Source organism: Gallus gallus, chromosome 9 (genome assembly GCF_016699485.2).
Source record: "Gallus gallus isolate bGalGal1 chromosome 9, bGalGal1.mat.broiler.GRCg7b, whole genome shotgun sequence".
Classification (NCBI taxonomy): Eukaryota; Metazoa; Chordata; class Aves; order Galliformes; family Phasianidae; genus Gallus; species Gallus gallus.
The window spans coordinates 11,666,213-11,687,525 of NC_052540.1; the positions used below are offsets into that span (position 1 = coordinate 11,666,213).

General features: G+C 39.9%; 1 long non-coding RNA gene and 1 other non-coding gene across 3 annotated transcripts in view; one reads left to right on the top strand and one right to left on the bottom strand.

Annotated features, from left to right (window-relative positions):
• The window catches only part of LOC107054107, a 186,825-nt gene that overhangs the window by 53,300 nt on the left and 112,212 nt on the right, over positions 1-21,313 (top strand). Inside the window, exon 5 of the transcript XR_006930838.1 lies at positions 1-21,313. This exon is cut by the window's right edge and continues 15,621 nt beyond it. This is a non-coding gene — a transcript (uncharacterized LOC107054107).
• Positions 8,397-21,313, bottom strand: part of LOC112533005 — a 40,306-nt gene continuing 27,389 nt past the window's right edge. For both annotated transcript variants that reach the window (XR_006930841.1, XR_003076702.3), the window contains 3 exons: positions 19,416-19,623; positions 16,537-16,728; positions 8,397-12,232 (listed from right to left, as the gene is read on the bottom strand). This is a non-coding gene — a long non-coding RNA (uncharacterized LOC112533005). The remainder of the gene's footprint in view (positions 12,233-16,536; positions 16,729-19,415; positions 19,624-21,313) is intronic.

Sequence of the window (21,313 nt, forward strand, 5' to 3'; positions counted from 1 at the left end):
GAGACTCAGATTTTGGCTGCTTGTTTGGCAGGATAACCTTACCAATATTCAAGACTGTACCGGTAAAGGAAGCCTTCTGAATGTTTTCTGCCTCTTCAGTCTCTGTTAGATAAGTAACAGTGATTATGGCACTACTTTGTGATAATGAAACCTCAGAGCATCCCTCCAGCACCACCACCCATCCAACTGGCATCTAAAAGCCCATCCAGGAAGTCTGCTTCAAAGTGGCTGCGCCCTCACCCTTTGCCCTGCACCTTGTCGCAAGCAATGTTTGCAACATGTGAACCCCTTATCTTCATATCCAGGGCCCCACTCATAAGGTGCACAGGATGCCCTACTTCCTCTCACACAAAAATAAGGAGGTCCATTTTAATGTGTTTTTTTTAATTGTCCCCAGACAGAGCTCCACTGATTCTTAAAACATTTTGTTAAGTTCAGAACTTTAAAAATTCACATACAAACGTAGTCCATGCGAAAAGCTTACACTGTAAATAAGGTTGTAAATTCTTATTAATAACATCAGGCAACAAAAAGCCAATACGGGAATGAAGTTTGAACATTTTATTGGCTCTTTTTTCTTCCTTGAGCAAGAATTATTTCTAATGCAAGACGAAGTGTTGGAAGATGTGATGATCCCTTTGGCTTTTGCCTAGAAGCTGTTGTGAGGATTCTTTAACTGTGAGACTTCCATGGTGGCCCCAGTGCTGCAGTACATCTGGCTGAAAAGATTTCCTGTATTTTCCTAAAAGGATGCTGTTATTGTTCCTGTTGCCCTGGCCATTTCCAAGAGCCTTTCAAATGAACCCTGGTCCCGCATGAGTGTGGCAAGGCAGACACTTAAAAGATGACAGGAAACATTAAAATCAAAGCTTGGTGTTGCAGGTATTCATAGTCACCGGACTATGGGAATCTTTTAGTGCCCTTAATCCACACTCACCATGCACTTGAAATAACCGTGCACTCTGATGCTCTCAAACTGTATTCCTTTCTCATAGGAAATGAGAACCACATATGTTTAATATACTAACATGTGCAATGCTCGCTCAGTACATGTGGCTCACGGCTGTGATCATAGGCTTTCCTCAAGTTAGCTCTTCAAATCAGAAAGTGGTGTCACCCTTTCACCTCTGGATATCCTGAGAGCCCACACTTACACAGCTTCCTTCTGCTCACTGGGTTAACGGTGGTGCTGAGTGGGGTCTGAGGTTGGTTGCAGGGAGGTGGCTGGGTGTGTTGGTGTGTCCATGTGCACCAGGAATGGCATGGTCCTGTTGAGAGAAACTGTGCTGCAGGCTAAAAGATCTGCCCCAGCTCTTCCAGAGGAGTTTTCAAAGCTGAGTGGAGCATGTTTGACTCTAGCAATGTTTTCTGAGGAATCTCAGCTTCTGGCTGTTATTGCTTGGGCTGGGACCAGGTGGCTTGTACCTTGTGAATCAGGAGCAGTGGAAGGGTTGTTCTTACTTGTTGGAAAATGAGGAAAAGATCCTGTGTACGCTGTTCCTCAGCTAAAAGTATCCTTAATGGCAAAGCCTAAGAACAGCAAAATGAATGTGTTTTGAAGGGGATTCAAACCTCCAAGCGTAGTGCCTCGGGTGGCAGGACTGCAGGCTGTGTGTGAGCACCCTTGGATGAATGCAAGGAGTCTGCTCTGTCCAGGCCTAAGCACAGCTACCTACACTGATGTCTTGAGCTTGCTCCGGCCTCACTGCAAAGTGACTATCAACAGTCACCAGCTTTTCTGTTCACCCTCTATGGGGAACAAAACAGCTGGTGTGAGCCCATAAGGCTGGCTACAGTATATGAGGTGGTAGCTGCCTCTCTCCACTGTATGTTTACATATATTCTTAGTAGAAAGGCATAAAAAAATCTACTTCTACATCCCAGATCTTTCTATCTGCAAACGTGCAAGGAAAGTAGATTTTTGTGCAGAGGATCTGTCTATTCCAGGTTGCAGAATCGACAGTCTTTTCATTGTTTAATTCACATGTGTGCAAATTTAGGGGCTGTGAAAGCATTGGCAGCCGCTGCTCTGGAAGTTGTTCTCACTGCTGAGGGATTTAGGCAGCCAGTTATTGTGGAGGTTGGCAATCCCTTCCAAGAGTGCGAGATCTAGGCCAGGACTTCGGGCAGACCTGTGTGTGCTATTAGAAAGCATAGGTTGTGTGCAGTTAGCCTGGGAGCTGGAGAGCAGCGCTGCAGCCCTGCCTGTGTCCAGTGGCTTTAATAAAGAATCCCATTTATATTCATTACTGCAACCAAACCCTGTCTCTAATCTATCGCAGGGGACGCTACAGATATATTATTTCTTTGCAGACTCAAAATGCTTAGATGGTTTTTAACCTTATTAAATCTAAACCCCTTAAATGTGCTTCTGAAGCAAAACTTTTAGCAATAAGCTTCCTAAAAAGTGTAAGATTTACACAGCAGATTTATGGCTGCGCAGCAAGTAAAGTAACACTTCTCTCAGCATATCATTTGCCGAAATTAGAGGAAATTCCCTACTTGAACGGAACAAGGAGCATTAGGAACACATCTACTGTGCTTGTAAAGCAAGTTGTTAGTGCCTAGCAAGAAAGACAGTAAAGTGTTAATCTACCTAGATGATTTTCTAATAGTTGCTACACTTCAGGAAACAATAAAACTTTATTTGAATTACAGAAAGCACCAGAGCCCTCTGCATTTCAGACATGGGAATAAAATTGGTCATAACCTCCCAGAAACAGTATCTCTATTTTTGAAGAGAACCAACAGCCTGAGTCTCTTAAAAGGTTAACAGCACAATCACAGGAGCCACCGCCCCATGAAACTGTGCTGCTTCTGAGGGAGCACAGCACATCTCAGTATTTACAAATACCGGAGCTGATGCCAGTGAGGATCAGCCTATGTTTCACAGATAGCCTGATGCACGTGGCAGGTTACTTTGGATGAAATAAGGCAGCTGGGTGAAAGAGCTACAGGTAGTGGTCAGTCTAAAACTAGGAGAAACCAGAACCTTCAAGCCATATACAGCATCTTTTTGGTCAGAAATGATGTCAATCATTAGGTGAATAAGAAGATGCATTGTGAATCAAATTTTTTTTTGCTAAATTGCCTAAGGAAAGGAAAATTATTTGGTTCTAGAAAATATTGTATAAACTGGACTTTGCTTTCAGCATTTGGTAAATAGTATAATAATGCAGATGTTTGTTCATTTTTTTGTTTCTCCTGCATTTTGAGGCCACATGTTTTCAGTCAAGTTTTGGAGACGTTTTCTGAGCTAAGTGTATTTTTTTGGCTATCATGTTAGATACTGTCAGCTGGAATCTAAGAAAGAGGGGAGCTCACTAAAAGAGGTTTCCGAACTTACAGTACTTCATTTTACAGTCTTAGTAAAAGTAAAATCCTATGAGATATTATAAAGGTAGAAGCCAATAAATGGGACAGGAAGAACGGCCTTAGAAAAATCAGTGTCATTATCTTGGAAGCAGTGACTCCTCTCCATGTTTGAAGCAAAATGGATTCAACAGTGGAGCCTCCTCCCAGCACCAGGATCTAGGGGAAGGATGTGTATTTTCTGGCAGTTTGGCTGCATGTGCTTTCAGAAAAATGGAAAAGCTGAACTCTGAAATCCGGTAGCCAGACACAACAGGAAAATAAAATTGTCTCCAGGCAGACTGGTAAAAAATATAGCTGAAGGATAAGTTTTCCATGGAGAAGGAAAGCAGAAGTTGGATGAGAGTGTTTTTTCTCCACCTGCCTGTTTATGAAAATAGTGTTCAGAGTGACCTGGAAGCATCTCAGTTATGTGTAAATGCTCCTCTGTAGTTGTTTCCTCTTGTTTTAAACACAGATCCTTGAGTGGGCCCATACTGCTATTGTGTAACAGAACACATGGTGTATGTGATGCTACATAGATCAACTTTTCTGGTCTCAGCAGTGGTATTTTCCACATACCCATCATCAGCATGTCTAGGGAGAAAGGTTTTCCATGAGCCACAGGGACACATAATTTAATCAGTTAAAATTGCATAATATTTGTAAATTTTATACTAATTGGAAAACTAAATGCAATAAAAAAATACCCAAATTGGTTTATAATATACATTTCTATAAATACAAATTGTTTACATAATATCATATACAAAAACTGTGTGGTTAGACCCACAATTCTGAGGAATCTTTATGTGCTTTTAAAGATCCAGGTGTTTAAAGTACCACTCTTTGAATTGTATTTAAGCCTTTAAGCTTTTAACTTGGCAATAGATCCACCGGCAATGAGGTCTGTATTACTCTGGATGGAATCTTCTAAATATGTATTGCTATCAAAGCAATTGATATCATCCTTAATGTCTGGTCTCATCACACACTTTAAAGAAGAAAATCTCAGGGTGTATTTGCAAGCTTGGCACTTGGCAGAAAGAAGACTGTGAAGTAATGGAGCATCATTTGTTCTGGTTGTTGCTGTTATTCCCAAACATGTGAGTGGTAGACCAGCTTTGTTAGGTTGTGGAGCAGTTAATCAGAGGAAAGTCCTGGATGCTAATACACTGATTCATGTGTAACTTGCAGGGAATCCATGGACTTGTTCAGCTGCCTTCCAGCTGAACTGACCTCCACAGGAGATGGCAGGTTGTGTCTCCTCTGTTTGTCCCTGCTCCCTAGGACAGGTGGCACTGCCTTCCTGAGACCCCCAATGGTGGTGGCTACACTGTGGGTGTTTGCACTGCAGCCAGCCCCTGAGACACCAGACCCCCTCTTCTTTCCTAAGTGAAAACACAGGAAGAAGAGTTCAAATATTTCTGAGGGAATTCTGCCAGATATTCATGTATCTACATTTTCCGCTCACTCAAGGGGAGCAGTGGTAACCAACGTACTAAAAGTCTTCAAATGCTGACAAATACAATTTAGCTTTGAAGGCTGCCAGCAATTCTGTGGTAGTAAATCCCATTTGCAATCAAAGGGTGAGTCATTAGCCTTGACATTTGAGAAATGGAGATTACTATGAATTTATGAAAAAGGTTCCCTAAAATGTTTCCTTAGCAACTGCTGCTGGGGAGCCTGGGGCATCTTTCAGGTCCCTAGGCTCAGGGAAGCCGGCAGCAGTGGAGCAGACGGTTTCCTACTCCCTTGCTGTATGTAGTGCTAAGTGTTCACAATCCCTTTCCACTCAAGTCTTCTCTAAGAGAGGGAAAATGGTGTTTTCTTCAATTCAGTTATCTTTACTGAGCTAGCTTCATGTAACTGAAACTATAGCAATGAACATGTATCGCAAAACATGGGATGTTGAACTCAAGCCAACACAAGGCAGTGGGCAGCTTTGCTAGTCACAAACATACAAGAAGTAATGTGACATGCTGAATGCAGGGGCAACAAGGTAACATTTGATTTTAAAGGGATTCTGGGAAAAATAAATAAGAGAGAACTTCTAATTCTCCATGTGGCTTATGTTTCTGAAATGCTTTGAAGTCATCTAGTCAGTCGTCTTCACAGACATAAGTGTTAAACATTTCCTGTTATGAGAAGAGGATGGAGTGATGAAGATCTTCCATCCTTAGGGAAACTGCAATCAAACCACTGGCATACTGTAACACAACCAGTTAAACTAAGCTCAAAGCAGTTAATATGGGTAAGTCAATAAAAATATTTTGGCTGGCTGTTGCATCAGTAAAGAAAGATAGAAAACCTTGGAATGAGTATGTGGGAAGCTGGGAAGGAGGAGAGGAAATGAGGGCAGGTGGAGAAGCCTGGATAGTCCTTGGAAGGCTATTTTGGTTGGAGGCAGCAGACACTGGAGGTTAGCTGGGAGGAATCCTGTGTGTGTACTGTAACAACTTCTGTATCTTGCCTCTGTCAGGTAGGCTGGTAAACCAGAGATTAATCCCAGGAGAAGCTGGACATTTGCAAAGCTGTGCAGGCATAATCTCATCTCATGGAATACATAGATCAGAGCAGAAGGTTTCTTCTAGACCTAGGGATCATGCCTCAGTGATGGTATCTGCAACTTCCTGCCTAGCACTACTGCGTGCTTTGGGTTGTATTTAAGATATTACACAAGATTCTACTTTTCTGCTTCCCAAAATCGAGCTTCTGTTTATGCTATCTCCTGTTCTGGTAACATCCTGTATTTGTATAGGAGATTTTTTTCTTTCCCTCCGGATTTCCTGAATTAACTCAAAATCTAAATAGTACAATTAAAATTCTTAATAGCTTCTAAGGAAAAGATACTACTGTGGATGTGAACCACAATACAAACATGGGTGTAAATCATACACTCATTTCTTAGTAATTTTACGAGAATGCAGGGGATGTATTCCATTTTTCAGATCTTAATTACAAAGAAATTGATTTTTTTAATGAAAAAAAATGTCCTTCTCTCTTTTCTTCTCTATGAAATGAGATACTCTCTATCTTTCCATTGCTCCTATGCTGTATACCCAAGGAGAACAGTCTGTCATTCCACAAACTCTCCTGTATTTTATGGACTCAACATTGCTATTCATCTCAGGCAACTGCAGCCAATCTTGGCTGCCAGGTGAAACATGATGTTGAAACAGAGAAACAGTCTTGAAGAAATACAAGCTCTTAAACCATGAATGGCTTTGTGGATCAAAAATGCCTTTTTGAATTACACCTGAAAATGGAGATCAGCAAAATCTCTGGAGCATGGTGAAGGAGGAGCTGTGCCGGACAGGCAGTCCCACCCTTGCCTGCCAAGCATTTTGCAGGTCTGCTCTAAGCACATCAGTTATGATTAGGAGCAGCTGCAAACTCAGCCCAGTGCAGTGCTCCCAATAAATTCCAGATGATGAATATGATGCAGACTTACTGGAAGAAAAATATATTTCTGAAGAGAAAAACAATTACTTCTGAAAGCAAGACAATGGAACTGAACTGATGCGACGTTGGGCGTAAGATAGAACAGAACTTTAGGGCAATGGCTTTAACTTCTAAAAAAAAAAAAAAAATCACCTACCTGGAAAGCCTTTTCTAGACTGTATTTGGATGCCTCAGACCTAAAGTACTTCCAGAGTTAAACTTGAAAAATTATGCATTTCACTCTTGATTTCTCCCGAAAAGGACAGTTACTTTGTTCTGTCATTATCTCACAGTTTTATGATTAGCAGAAAGGTGCCTTTGCTGCCCCCAAACAACATGTATGTCGTTTCACAGAAGTGCAAAAAGGCTTAGTAACACCACTTGATGCAGTGGGTTTCATTGGCTGAATCTTCAGCGGGGACTTGAAGGAAATTTGCAAAAAACATGTCAAAAGTTAAGTGGTGAAAATCAGCTTAAATGCCTAATTTTAATTTTGTTTGTGCTCTTTGTTGTTTCATTGTAGGGAGAGGGAAGAAGCTGTCTTTCTCTCTGTCCTTTCATTTTGGTTGGGAGAAAATGGATGTTGGTGAAAAGAAGAGAGCTCTGACAGGGACTGGGAAGGGGTTGTTTATTCTGTTTTCTTTTCTTTAGAAAGGGGCAACTCTTCTAAAACTGGTGATGATCCAGTTAGAGGGGGACTTGGGAGGGGAGAGAAAAGAAAACTAATAATCAGCCTCTAAATGACAAGTTTCCTCTTGAACAAAAGAGCAACAGGAGGCAGTGCAGGCGGGGGTCCATGCCCAGGGGTAACGTCGCCAAAACAATGGCTGGAGAATGTGCAGCTTTTGCCACTCCAGGATCTACTGCCCCAGTGTGTTTGCTGGCAGGCTGGAAGGATCCAACCCGACCAAAGGCTGGGTGATGTGCTGATGCCACTTCTGGAGTCCTCCGGGGTGAAATGATTGAGTGCTAGTAAGGTAAACAAGGAAAGAGGACTGCAAGAGAGTCTGGCCCAGAATGACAAGTATGAATAGCCTCAACATAGCCCCTGTCAGTGAAGGGACTACAGGTGGGCCTCAGAGTGAGTTTAATTAAAGATGACTACTGCTCTTTAATATCTGTGTTTCTCTTGCATTTATTAACTGTCTTCTGGGAGACACTACCAGTGCCAGATAAACTGAAATGAGATGATTTTAAATTATTGAGTGTTCACACAGAAGTTCATTCTGGTTTAGACTAAATTGGTTTTAATTTAAATTCATGTAACTTCTGTGTAGATGAGGCCTATGGTTTGCCATTTTGCAGCAGTGGTGAATTTATAGCATGCTTGCTCCAAACGTGCTGTCATGCAAATTCTCTTGGCATTTAGTCCAAGTCCAGTTCCAGCTGTTGGTGGAGATGGAGGAGCAGAATGGACTGCTCACATGGCCTCCCATGTAATGCAGATTGGATCTATTGTCAGTCAGATGGACTGGTGTTGTGGGAGCAGTGTGAAGCCAGTTCTTTCACTACATGGTGTGTAAAGCAATGAGGCAGACAAAAGCTGGATTTAAATTAGGGAATATTTCTGCCAAATTTCATTCTCTGAAGCACAGAAATAAAACGTTTAATGCATCTGGCAATGTTTATTCTGTGCACAGTGTTCTAGCTGATCATAAAAGAAAAGCTACGTGTGAACATTATCTAGAAACTTCATCGTATTCAGAGAAGAGAGAGCATGATTTTGCTGCAGTCTCTGAAAAAGTATTTGACTGTGAAAGCGGATACAGTTTGGCAAGAAAACAAGGCAACAAGGGGAAAAAAAAAAAAAAGGAAAGAAAAGGTTATTTTTCATTTGGTAGGAATTAACTGTTACAATCAGAGCAAATTCTTATCTCTAAGACAGGCTCCATTTTGAAAATCCTCAGCATCCTCTACACCCTGCAACAATGGTTGGTTGTTCCCACGTTGACTTTTTGCTGTGTTTTCATAGGAAAACAAGATCTGAATGGCTGGAAAATGCGCATGCTGCTTGTGCAGCAATGAGGTGTGCATGAAAATAACAGAACTGCTTGCCTGTGCACAGTGGGTATCTCTGCTGATAAGCGAGCAGTAACTCCTTATGTGCATAATTGTCCTTTTGAAAATTTGGCCCTGAATTTCTACTGGTGAAGTTTCACTTGTGTTTTCCGTGACTTTTCCAGTTTCTCCTTAGAATTTTGTGCTCGAGTCATCCATTACCTTGTCAGAAATAGAAGGCAGTTCTAAAAATAATTTAAAGAAAGAACACTAGACAATTTTTAATTACAAATGACTGAAACAGCAAGAATTAGTTAATGTGAATGAAAACAGAGTTGTGCAATCCAAATAAGAATGTCAAGAATAACAAATCTGTAACTAGATTTGGAAAAATAAACAATGCTTTCCTTTTACATAATAAATGTGGTGTGGGTAGTGAAAAATAACATTAAAAAAAATGCTGTAACATGTTTTTATTTCTATTGGTTCAAAACAGCATTTGCTTCCTGAAATTAAATGGAATCCAATTGAGGTTCTGTCCTTTCAGAGACCTAGTCTTGTACAAGGTAATGCATTAGTGACTACTCTATTGATATTGTAATTTTTCTAGCATACGTAGAAATTGTCATATTGCAAGTTGGTGGGGCCCTTGATATTTCACAAATTGGAGATCATTACAAGTGTTTTCCATGCCAGAGCTATACTAATTGTGACCATGTTGATGACATCCACCATTCTACTTAAATAGAAAATCGCTGCTTACTAAAGAAGTTGGACTTAGCTTAAGTCCTTGGTGACTGATTTGATTAGTCCATTTGAGTGAGAATAGGGCAACACAGGGGCTATGTTAATGTAACTTAAACAATAGGCCATCACTAATCAGAGACCTCAAGGTTGAAGTGAGGTTAATTGTTATGCGGGTGGTATTTGAAAAGAAGTGTTGACTGGTGTAATGCACTATGGGACTGTAGTATTTGAACATGCAGCCCTAAGGCCAGAGGTTTTGTTTAGTTTCCCAATGAAATTTAAAGCTACATTATGTACATCTCTAAACAACAGCCTATACGCTACTGCCTTTTGATACATCACAAGAGCAACTACTAATTGATAACAGAAATGAGCCCCCAGGCACAACATTCAGATCCAAATCTGGTACTGGATTTAAATCCCTTTCTAAAGTTGGTGAGGTGGGAATTGATTTTGATTAAGCCCTTCATGGAATGAACACGCAAGATTCAAATGACTCCTTTCTGCCCCTGAAAGTTTAAGAAATTCCAAATTCACAGTTTCAGTTTAGTCTTATAGTATGCATTTAGTTGAAACATATGAGCTGACAACATCTTAATGCAAAAACATCTTGGCATAATTACAGAGGGCTGTTTATTGATATCATTGTTCGGACATGGATTTATGTCTCAACGTGAGTGCCAGGAGTTTTAACTAGTTCTCTGAGGAAGTGCAAATGCATATGAAAGTATTAGTCTTTTTGTCCATCCAGAAATTTTGAACCTATAGAGGTAGATGTCTCAAGATCTCTGTATACTTTGTGAAAGTAGCCTTGTCAAGGACAGAGATTCTTAGTGATCTGAGAGGGTTGCAGACTGGGCAGACATTGTGTGTAATATATACCTTACGCTATTCGGTGTTACAGAAAAAGATATTATAGATCAGACCAATACGTGCTTAGGCTCCTCACAATTTCATTTCATGTGGTTCAGAGAATTTATTTTCAATTAAGTAGAGTTTAGACCTCTAGGTTGAAAGTCACCACTGCACATGAGATGTAAAACTTTCTGAAAATAATGTATTGTGCACTGGAAGACAGCCTCCTTTTGGTTTGGCTTGAGAACCACTTTGGTACTGGATTGTGGCTTTAGGCTTACTCTTCTCCAGAGGAATCTGGTTGGCAACTGTGGACTGGTGAATGAAGCTCATCTGGTGTGAAATGGAGATCGATGTGATGAGGAAGGGAAACATCCAAACTGTGAGGCAAGAGAGGGGGAATAACTCTGAAACCACTCAGTAAGATACTTGACTATTTTTTCCTTCCAAAATGTGGGAATGAATGACAAAGATGGGGACAAGAGCTGATAAAGGTGGGAACAAGGGAATTTCTGACCTTTTGTCTCCTATCAGATCAGTCAGCCATTTTTTAAAGAATCTGCTTCAGAAATCTGACCAGGAAACCCACATTTCTATTTCTGTGTATGTACAGCAGTATGTGAGGAGGGGTTATGAAAATGTTCTGACACACAAGGCAATCTAGTATGAGCATGAGAAATAAAAGGACATCTTAACACAATCACATGGAATCTACAAGGTCCTAAGCTGTGAATCAGGTGCTTATTCACAAGAAGCCAATACTGTGCTGTATTCCCAAAAAGGAAGTGATGGACAAGAAAAAGACAGATGCATAATAAACATGCTAGTTGTCCTTTGCAGTCAGCATCTTTCTCTAAGCAGAATATTTTCTCTATTTTCATTTTGTCTATCTAAATAATCATTCCTCCCAAGCATACCCAATGTTAGCAATGTCTTTCTAATCTGTTCAGAAGTATTACTGAGTACTGCAGATAGAGCAGCTGTGGGCCTTACGAAAACCAGCAGCTCATAGTACCCCACACACCAAAGACTACCTAAAGAAAGTTTAATTGCAGCCCCAAGGAAAGGATGGAAGAAGTATCAAACTGTTAGACACGTTTTGTTCTTTGTAACAAAAGCCTTCAAATGTAAGTAAATAAAATGAGATAAATTGAGAATCACAGCCTCAAAGAGCTGAACGTTCATAAGTGGGAGCAGCAGCCAAGAGGTGGTTGCAGATGGTGGTTTTCTCACTGATGATGCAGATCAGCCAAGTGTGTCCAACTGAAGAACTGTCCTGTTGAATTCAAATAAGAGGATTCTAAAGTTCAAATGAGCTGGCAAATTGCAAGGAAGATTCCTCTGTGGAAGGACTTTATTTCTGAAGAAGAAAAGAAGAATAGAGATGAATGTCCTGCCTCTTGGAGAGCCTTCCCTCTTCTGCATCGTGGATGGTAAGAGAAGTGGGAAGCAAATGTGGATGATGGAATAGGGTTTGTGGTGACAGGTTGTCAGCGAGAAAATCTTTTAGGCCAGCATTTTGGTTAGAAAACAACCCGTACTCAGAATTCACACAATCCCAGGATGACTTTGTCTTCCTTTTCTCTTCAGTGTTAATTAGAAGCTGTGGTTTATCACTCTAAATGTCATTAGTGCTGGAATTTGCTCCATACCTTCTGACTGTCCACAGGTCACTGAGCTGATTTACAAGTCATGGAGGGATTCAGGAGGCCGGAGATGAACTTGCTTATCCAATCAAGTGCCACTAATTGAGCAGTTATGAAGATGCCAGTTACATCTGTTTGGAAAGTATTCTGAATTCCAGTCCCACTGTTTACGCAGTTCCACTCCTTTGGCTCTAAGGCATACAAAAACAAGTGTTATCCATGGCAACCAATGGAATAAATAGACTTGCTTTCCCTGGAACTCAGAACTTTCTCACTCCTTAACACACAGCAGCCTCAATGCTATAGCCTGAATTCAGAAAACCCTGTGTATATGATATGTTCCTATGGCTGCCCTTTATAGGACTCCTTTATTTTAAGTGTGAAATTCAGCTTCTGTGTTTCTGTCCTAGGACTCTCTCTGGAGCAATGAGTGAGGTACAACACATTCACCATTCCTGTGCACCATATCTGTATACAGTGGAAACCACCTGATCCCAGTCTTTAATCTCACTCATCTTTTAGAGCTGTGGATATTCATCTCTTTGCCAGTGAAGGCCCTTGGAGCTATTGATTTGCTCTCTAGATCCATTTCATTACGCTTTGTACTCCAGCTCAGCCAAGCCTCCCATGGGATTCAGTGGGAGAGCTGATAGTGCTGAAAAACTACATGGCTTGGCCCACGTGCTCATGCTGGGAAGTGTGACAAGAGAAGCATTACGTTTAAGGTCTTAACAAGAAAGAGGAGTGCTGTATAGTACGTAGGACCAATGCCGGAAGTTGTGGTCCCATTTCTGTCTTCTTTTCCTCTTTAAAGCCTTCAAAATAGCCTTCAAAATAGGCTAGTATAAATGTTACAGGCATCAGAAGTTTATCTAACAATTTAATTTAATTTGGGAATAATAAAAACCTTTCCATACTGTTATATCTTTTCAAAAATAACAGTAACTTACAAAAAATCCTTCTGATTCACAGCAGAGTTTTCTATTTTGTCAGCACACCACTGATGAGGGCTTTGATTCATTGTACAATGCCAGTAAAGGCTTTCAGATGTTTTAAGTAATTAAATATAAAAATGATTCTCTATGATCCAGATACACTTTGTGAGGTAGATTTCATCTAAATCATCTTATTTCTGTAAAGCAATCAGCGTAAGGCCAGTGATGAGATTAATTTTAGTCATTGAGCTATTTGCTGATACTGCCTTCCGCCCGATCTACCCGCATTTGCAGGTAGTACAAAGCCCTTCACACTGTGGTAAGTAAAACAAGTTTAAAAAAACAAAACCCAAAACCACAAAACTACAGAGTGCACTCAATATGATCATTTAGTGTTTTCAAATCAGCTTTCAAAAATACTGTTTATATCCACAAATTACAATCTAACTTAAACAAACCTTTCCCTGAGGTGAAGTAAACTCACACCGGACAGCAGACATTGCTAAACGTGCCAGCTTGCCTGCTATATGGCCAAAGTGTTTATTCAACAGAAGCTTGGACGACAGCCACCACATCAATGTCACAGCCTCTCAGCACATGTGAAGAAAATACATGTGATACATAGCAAATTAGGTGTCCTGCTCTAGAAAGAGTGGAATGGGATTGATTTGCCACTTTTAGCAATGCTCTTTTACTGTCAGCTTGGCTTTGAGAAAAGCATTAAAGATTCTTGTCACAGATGTTTCTTTCATAAACTGTTGTGGGAGAATGACATTCTGCAAAAATGGTTTACTACTCTGCTTTCTTCTCCTGGGAAAACAAAGCGCGCTAGTCAGCCTAGCCAAATGGGCTCAAGGAACGCTCTTCAGTTATACCACAATAGCATTAAGGATCATGACATTTACAGAGCTGATCTTAGAAGCTCTCTTGGCAAATGTACAGTGTAGAGGTATTTATCCAAACTGTGTGCCATTGATTTTTTTTTTTTTTTGTCTTGCATTAGTTCAGTGGGGTAAAACTGGCCGGTTGGGTGTTCAAAACAGAGAAGATAAAAAGGACTGAGCTTACACACCATGTATTAAGTGAATGGTTCACACTGCATTTGAGTAATTAATCACCTTTAAACAAAACAAAAAAAAAAAAAAAAAAAGAAAAGAGGGAAATCTACTACAGTACTTAGCATAGGAAGTTGCATTTGATTTTACTCTAAGTTGCTGGATTGCATAAATTGTAGCCATGAGTTGAGATTTCATTTTTGATGACAAAATAAATCTTTGGTCAAGGAAGCATGTTTTTAATTGTTTACATTTAGCTCAGAGAGCTGGGGGATGGGAAAGACAATGAATCTATTATTTTTATGTAATAAACTTGAAAACATTTAGAAAATGCAAATTTTCTTTCTAAAAGTCAAAAGGTTTGGTATGAGTATTTGCTCTGCTATAAAAAAAAAAAGAGTTACTATAGCAACAGCAACATCATATAGAATCTATGACTTCTAAAGCACATTCTGAAGAGAAAAAGTTATCCACATGTCACATTAATTTTCATCCTTTATATAATGCTAAATAAGCAAAAAAAAAATCCTATAATGTCACATATTTTCTTTTTCCAATATTTATTTTAGAACTTTTATTCTCATTACACACAGTCCTACATTCACAAAATATTTTAAAATTAGAATAAGGTTTTGATGTTTTATATGCATGTTGTGGTCCTCCGCTGTGAGTTCCTAGACTAATTCCTCCTAGAATAAAGCACCAGTATGGAAAGACGAAAGAAATTCGAAGTTTACTGTGATTATGAGTAGGGTAAGACCATCTTGCTGTGTTTGAGTAGCTCCTAGCATAAGCCTTGTCGTATAATGGAGGTCCTTTGCTGCCCAGAACTGATGCCACCAGGGTGGTACCTGATGCTGGAGTGGATATTTAGGGACAGCAGGCAGAATTTGCTTCTCCTAGAGCAGTCTTAAATAAGATCATCATCATCTATGCCTAAGTGCACGAGGCTTGTTATATAAAGTAATGTTTTCTAGAATAGGAGTGCTTGTGGCTGTAGAGATTTTTCTTGGGCAACAGCAGTGAAAATCCGTTGTCAGTCCAGCCCTAGCAGCAGATATGCAGGTGAGCAGATAGAAATGGGGTGTTAGGTCAGTTTGCACAGGCATATGATTAGTTGGCCAAACTTGTTTTTGTCAGTAGGACAATTTAACGTGCATCTATTTAAAATGATGGTGAGGAAAAGGTGACTCAAGTTTCACAAAAGTAGAAAATTAATGGAAGTAGTTCTTTCCCTGCCCTACCAGATAGGAAATCTCAAAGGAACGTCACTCTACTCTTTGTTCCAGCACTCTATGGGACTCCACGATTAGTTTCCTCAGGGAGAACCTTTCTTTCTACAAGCTGATGCGGTTTGTTTTATTTCTAAAGGTGCAGCCTTGTGTCCTGGAAATAGGATACTGATAGAAATATTTTATTTAATTTGAAGCGATGACCATGCGGTCCTTTCATTAGGAATGCAGTTATACTGCAAATACATGCTTTAGTTCTAAGCTGGCTTGATTCCCAGATTGCAATGTGGTAAGACTTTTGATTTAAGATATTAATCAAATGACAAGAATTTCATGTGAGATATACTTTTATAGAGGGTCCATGTAATCTATATCTTTCTTTTCTACACCATTAATATATTCGGGGCTGCCTTTTCTTTTCTCCATCTAAATGTCAACAAGTGTGATTGAGTATAAGCAAGAAATTAGCGTTCCTTCTTCAGTAGTATCTCAGCACAGAGGAGAATTTCCAGAGCAGGCAGTGTCATCACTTTTAGACAGACTGTTCCCCAAAACCAGCAATACTGGAATTCTGTGTCAGCTTAAGACCGACTTTCTGACTGGGGGAATGACAATTCCCTGGCTGTAGTCCACAAAATATACCCTTGGCCAAAGAATTCCCCAGTTCCACAGGCTGAAAATCACTCTATAACCACTCATGAAATCGTTTCAGTGCATGTTGACATAGCTCCTAGGGAGGAACAGCAAACAATAGCCTGCATCCTCCCCATGTCTGCACTGAGGGAGAAAGAGCAAAACGAGTGTGTTCATTACTCATGACACACGCACGCATGAGATAGCAGCTGACAGTATCTGACAAGCTGCAATCACAAGTACCCGACAGCACATCGATCGGGTCCTGTGTGACTTTGCCATGGGAGGACGGACACCACTGCTGGCTGCCTGGTGAGCGGAGTGTACCTGGCAATATATGTGGCAACGTGCTACCCCTGCCTGGGTGCCTCTGCCTGGCCTTTACCCCATGGCTTCAGCATGTGGTATGGAACATTTAATAAAAAACTTCCCAATGAAGTGATGAATGGCTAAAATATGTTACATGTGTTTCATGTGGAGAAAAAAAAGGAAGAGAGAGAAAGGGATAAAACTAGAGACTTGGTTACAGAGCAGACCTATCCGGTCATGTAGGAGTTATGAAACTGGATTTTTTATCAGGAGTTACATCAGATTCAGAATACTAAGCAAACAAAATGCCCACACAATGCTGTAGACAAACCTGGAAGGAACTGCATCACTGTTCAGCTCCCTGCCTCGTTTAATGTTTTTCTGTATAGCCTTCCCTTATCATTGCCATTTTCTCAAAAACCTTCAAGCGTGGACACCCATCTTCAAACATGCTTGAAATGATTTTGTTATGTCTGTTTTATGACGCAGACACTGTGAGTCTGAAATTCCTTTCCTGGTGCTGCTGTGTTGACAGGTAACAAAGAAAGAGAGAAAATTAGCTATTTAAAAGCTTTCAAAGTATGTCATTGCTGAAAATAATGTGGGAGCATCCAAAATATCCTCAGTAATATTATCTCTTGTCTGGTTGCTTTTCTTTTATTAGTTTATTCCACATCACCATTTCATCTTAAGATTTATGTCTGGCTAGCACTTAACACAACACATGATGTTGATATAAAATTTTGATCCCCCATTTAGAAAAATGGGGACTAGTCTTAAGTAAAATGAATTCTGCAAAAACACTGAGTAGATCCACAGATGGTGTAAATTGTCTTTAATGAAGTTCATAAACTTGAATTAAAGTCTCCCAAGTGGCTGTGTAGTTTGACTACATTCATCCCTCTTTTTGTCTGTGAATACTTATTCAGGAGGGATTTTGCTGGAGGTAACATTCAGGAATAAATATTCTTTAGCTAAAGGCCCAAATTCTCACATATGTCCTACTACAATGTCTCGTAACCAATTTCTCATTATCAGACATTCATTTTTTAGATTTCCCTTCTTTTACTGACTACACAAACAGGAGAATGTGAATTTAAATAAACACATAGTGAAAAATATGCAAATACCCAGGCCACTCTAAGATTCTATGATTCTCTGAAATACCTACAGATTGAACTTTGAAAGCAATGTAGCTGTGTGTATATACATATACAAACATATACAGACAGTATCTGTCTCTCTATGTATATGTGTGTATATATATGTATATATACATATGTATATATATAGCGCCATCTCAGTGAAGAATAGACTAGGGAAAAAATTACCTGTACTTGATTTTTTTTTTTCAAATAAGAAAAGGAGTTAAATATAGGTGATAAATTGTTCACAATTAATAATGTAAATGTGCATATATCTCAGATGTATTGTCTGTGCTGTTAGTGAAACCAGATTTCCTATTTCTGTGTCAGTATGTGCATCTTTTGCTTTCCATAAAACATTACATGGCTGTTGAGTCGATTGGTAGCTGGAGAACTAATATAAACTCATAAATGATAGACATCTATATTGTAATGAAAAGGTCCAACCAATTGATGAGTGGGCATAATGCCATTCAAGCAGATGGGTCTGAGCATCAGCAGCCAAAACATCAAGTAAGTCCATCAAATGGAGATGTTGAGGCTGGGTAGATTTCACAGCCAGGAACACTGAATGTTAAGACAGTGTAATTAGCAGAATATGACACCATTAAACCAGCTGTGGGCTGGATTAATTCTGAAAAATATAATAATTACCTTCCACGTTATAGAAGGGAGAGCCTGAAAAGATGTCTGTTTTTAACAGGATATGACATATGGAGGTTGAGATTTCCAAATCAGGAGTTTGAGGTTTCTCTGTCATGAGGATTCATAGCACAGTTCTGTATTTCGGTATTTCCAGGCTTATGTAAGGAGAAATACTTCCTTGCCTAACACGAATGGCATGCTACTGCTGTAGAAGAGGCAGCCTTCCACAGGAAAGCTCCAGCTAACAAGAACAAAGCTCTTCTTCCTGGATAGCATTTGCCAGGCAGAGTAGTATAGTGTCTGAACACAGCTTTTACTGATTAAAGGTTAATTTACTATACATCATAATTTAGTCATCTAATAAGAGAGTAAAAACAAGAAAATGTGACTTTAACTAAGTAACTTGTGTAAATTATATCTGATAAAACCTACAGGAATTCAAATTATATTTCAATTCCCTAAACTTGCCACCCCAGAAACTATGAATTACTCTCCTTTCTTAACACAAAACAGATTTTCTAGAAGATTAATGGGAAATGTGCATTGTTTATAATAACTCATATTTCATAAATTAGCAGTGATCATATTCTGGTTTCCATCTGCATGCTTAGTTTGTTTCTCTCCCAGAGACACAGAGAAAATTACTCCTCAGACATTCGCCAAAAAGGCAAAGAGAGGCGTGGTTGTTTTGCAGGCACCACTCTGCCAGGGTTTTCTTGGGATGGGAGCTTTGATATTTGCTTGTGGTATAAAAAGAGCTTTCCTGGAGAGGCACCAGAAAGAGTAGTCTGAATGATGCCTCCTTCTCCTGCACTGCCTGTCATTCTGCAACAAACTCTCAGGACTTAAGTGATTTATTGAGAAAATAACACAAATGGTAAACTAAAGAGTGCTTTCAAGTAAAAAAATTAGCAGCAAGAGAAGTTATTGATCAAACTGGAGGAACCAGAGCTGCATATGTAGTCCCAGAACTTCAGAATTGTTGGAATAACTGACACGTGGTGGGAGAGTTATGTGGGAGAAGTGGATGGATGGATGCATGCTCTTTGGGAGGGGCTGCCTGTATGTGAAGGAACAGCTTGGATGAATGGCGTAGCTCTGGGAGATGGGCATCAGGCTGGTGAGGGTTCGAGGATCAGGATGAGAAGAAGGTCATTGAGGGTGTTACTGTGGAGCCAGGAGCTGGATGGATCTAATGATCCTTGTGGCTCTCTTCCAACTTCGGATGTGATTCAGCGATAACTGTAGAAGCAGTGCATTGCAGACCAGTCATGGCAAGTGGGTGGATGGAGCCTCCTTTAAACAAATCAGGGCAGTCTCCCTAGCCTCTGGTTGAGGTTGTGGTAGACTACTCAGAGTGCTCCCAGCTTGGCTGTAATCTTGCTGCATACACAGTTCAGCAAACCCAGGAAGGACTTACCTCAGACCTTGCTGCTGAATTTAGACTTCCTTTTCTCTCCACCACCAGTTCCTGATTGGAAGGAATCCTCTGACTGGACAATGTAGCCAGACCAACAGATGAGTCTTCAAGAAGCTTGTTAAAATGAAGGTCCTATGCTGCAATGGATGCTTGTTCTGACTTCCCAGAGGGGTTACTTAAGGATGAGGGAGATGAACTGCAGTGAAAACTGAAAAAGCACCATCATTAAAAAACAAAAGTAGAAAGCAAAAAAGATCTTATCTTTATGTTTCAACGCTTTCCTACTCCACCCCAATGTTTATATATAATATATTCTTCGTCACTTAATAGGCTTATAATATCACCATGGGAAAGCAAGATGATATACTCTCAGTGCTTATTAATAGACCACTAATCACAGAACAGCAAGAGTTTGGTTGACCTGGGGATATTCCAGCAAATGGAAAGTATTTAATTTTTTTTACCATTTATATGGTATTATGTTCACATGTAATTTTCAGAAGCAAAAGCCAAGTCCTGGTCTGGCCCTTGCAGACCTGTTGAAAATGAATTATCAAGGCAACTCTCAAAGACAGTTCACAGTGTAAGGTGGGATGTGACAAAAACAAACCTAGCACAGCATGGTGCAATCTTTAGAGATGATGGCATGTTAATATTAGTTTTTCAAGAGACTGGAAGTTTGAAAAACCACAGCAAACATTTTATTTTTTTTCATTCGCGCTACATGGTTTGATTGAGGGGCTTGGAGCAGAGGTTGTGAAGGTTAACCACTCTTAATTTTTTCATCCAATAAACTAATCTGAAACATAATGACAAAAAGTATGATATAATTACTGTAACCATAGCAAAGGCTACTTAGCCTTTGGCTTTCTGTTTCACAGCCTACCTCTGGTGTTGTGGTATCTTCATAATATCACGTTACCTAAATTTATTTTCTTAATAGCCGTAAAGCTTGATTTCATCCACTGTAAGATATGCTAATTGTGAGGTCTTGAAGAAATGCCTCAGCTGAGTTATGTGAAATTAATGACAGAACGAGGCAAAGGACTGATTCTTAGAAATTTGAAGAAAAGGGAAAACTGATTCTAAGCTTGCAACATTTCCAATGTTGCTTTAGCAAGTGTAGTTGAACCAACTGTTTTCTTTCTTTCTTTTTTTTTTTTTCTTCAGCAGGGCGACAGGTTTTAAACAGAAAAGTTGACAAAGCCAGCTTTCATTTTGAGTAATCAAGACTGTAAGGGAACTGATGATTGAGCAGGTGGTGGTTGGCCCAGGAAACAGGTTCAAGCAATTCACTTGTGCTTTCCAGGTGACCGGGAGGGCTGAGCCCTGGGTCCACCCCTCCCTAGGTTAATGTAAGGGCTAGCCTTCAAAATGACCATGTGTTCTGGATGAAGACCTTTTTTTGAGAGGGAGCATTCTGTAGGTAGAGACCTGATCACTGGCTTGGTGAGTTAACTTTTTTACTTTAAGTGATTATTGCTGTTCTCAACAGCACTTTGCTTGGTATTGTAATGAACTTATTGGAAGCGATTTCATTGCTTCTATGGACCAACAAAGTCCCAACTTAGAAAAAGGGGAAAAAAAAGTAAGTTTTGCCTTCTGAAGGCCTGAGACAAAGTGAATTTGTAGAAGTTGGCCTAAGGTGTTTTTTATTATATTGTCACTTTATGTTAAAATCAGTAGTGGAGTTTCTATGCTTGTTGTCTGACTTACAAGAGTAGTACTACTCCTTATTTTTCTCTTAAAAATGCTTGTTCATCTTTGTGGGTTTTGGAGAGTTACCTTAGTAGATTTATACATATGATGGTATCTGGCTGTATTCCTGGGGGGCTGTCCTAGGGTTAAAATCAGTGCATTGCTTTGGTTTTCATATCCCTGCCTTTGCCTTCCCGTGG